This window comes from Rhagoletis zephyria, unplaced genomic scaffold (genome assembly GCF_001687245.7).
Source record: "Rhagoletis zephyria isolate East Lansing unplaced genomic scaffold, Rhagoletis_zephyria_1.1 Rzeph_scaffold_23163, whole genome shotgun sequence".
NCBI lineage: Eukaryota > Metazoa > Arthropoda > Insecta > Diptera > Tephritidae > Rhagoletis > Rhagoletis zephyria.
This window is the reverse complement of record NW_016180221.1, coordinates 1-1,548: the sequence shown is the minus strand read 5'-3', so window position 1 is coordinate 1,548 and position 1,548 is coordinate 1.

Sequence of the window (1,548 nt, the reverse complement as noted above, 5' to 3'; positions counted from 1 at the left end):
TAGTCTTTCCATTGCACCACAACTTATTGGTCAGAGCGATTAAGCTGGTGTAATGTGCGCACCTCCATACATCTTCATGTACATATTTCAAGCGAGCCCTATCATTTAAATAGGCGGCCGATAAAGTCTGTGGTGTGCGGTGGCTCTTATAGCTGTGTCCTTACATCTATTCCGTGTGTTGCAATATCCACGAAAGCAGCAGTTAATTTTTTATGAAGAAAATTATTACAAAATATTCGAAAATTTCTCTACTTATATGTTTGGCTTTTCTTTGTTTTATTTTTCCAACGTCAAAAGCTGGATTTTTGTTTTGAAAAAGTTGGTACAACAAAAAATACGAAACACGTTTTCTGTCAGATAGCTAACATGGCGGATAAGAAGAAGAAGTGAAACTACCTTCTAAAAATTATTGTATCATGATTCAAACTTTTCTAGAATTGTTTACAACGGAAATTAAAATAAGTTTTGTTATTTTTATTTAAAATAAATACCATTTTAAATACCTACAATTGGCGATCCTGCCAGGAACAGCGGATTGGAAACATAGAACAGCAACAGCAACATATCACCGCAACAACGATGATTTTGTTGATGTGAGTTTGTGCTGCGATGGACGAAAAATCAAAGCACATAAAGTGGTGCTTTCCTCCTGCAGCTCATATTTCAAAGAAATATTTAAGGATAATCCACATCTGCATCCAGTGATAATTTTCAAATTCATTAAATTCGAAGATCTCACCTCAATAATTGAGTTCATGTACCTGGGAGAAGTTAATGTACAGCAAGAAGCTTTGCAGTTCTTNGTAGGGATAATCCACATCTGCATCCAATGATAATTTTCCAATTCATTAAGTTCGAAGATCTCACCTCAATAATAAAGTTCATGTACCAGGGAGAAGTTAATGTATAGCAAGAAGCTTTGCAGTTCTTCCTACAAACCGCCGAATTGCTTGCTGTGCAAGGTCTTACTTCCGAGGAGAAGGAGAAACTAAAGTTGCCTTCAACACCTATCATTGATGAACAAAAACTTACTAAACCATCCCCAGCACAATAAGAGCCGTTAACGATGTCGTGACTTCTACACAGCCTACACAACCTACTCTGCAAACAATCGAAATATCAACTGCGAACATTTTGCAGCAACCGCAATCTCAGCAAACTTAACAACAATGGCATGAGCAGCAACTGCAGTATTAACGCCAATATCTTTGACAACAACAACAACAACTAGAGAATTTACCTAGTGAAGGTGCTAACAATTTTAGTCTTACTGGTGAGCTGCATTGTTCTCGTTTTTTTTAATATACATATACTAGTATAATTTTAACACNTTTTGTTAGAAGTGGAAACATAAATAAATCGTTTGTAAATATCCTATTAATTTTTATTTTAAATATTTATTAAATAACTAACAGTTTGTAAAAATTGTAAACACTCCTTTTAGAGATTATTTGTGTGAAGTTATCATAATGTTTCGCTCACCCCCACATGATACACACGCATCTACACGGACTAATAATTTAAATGACTCGCTTATAGATTTGCAAA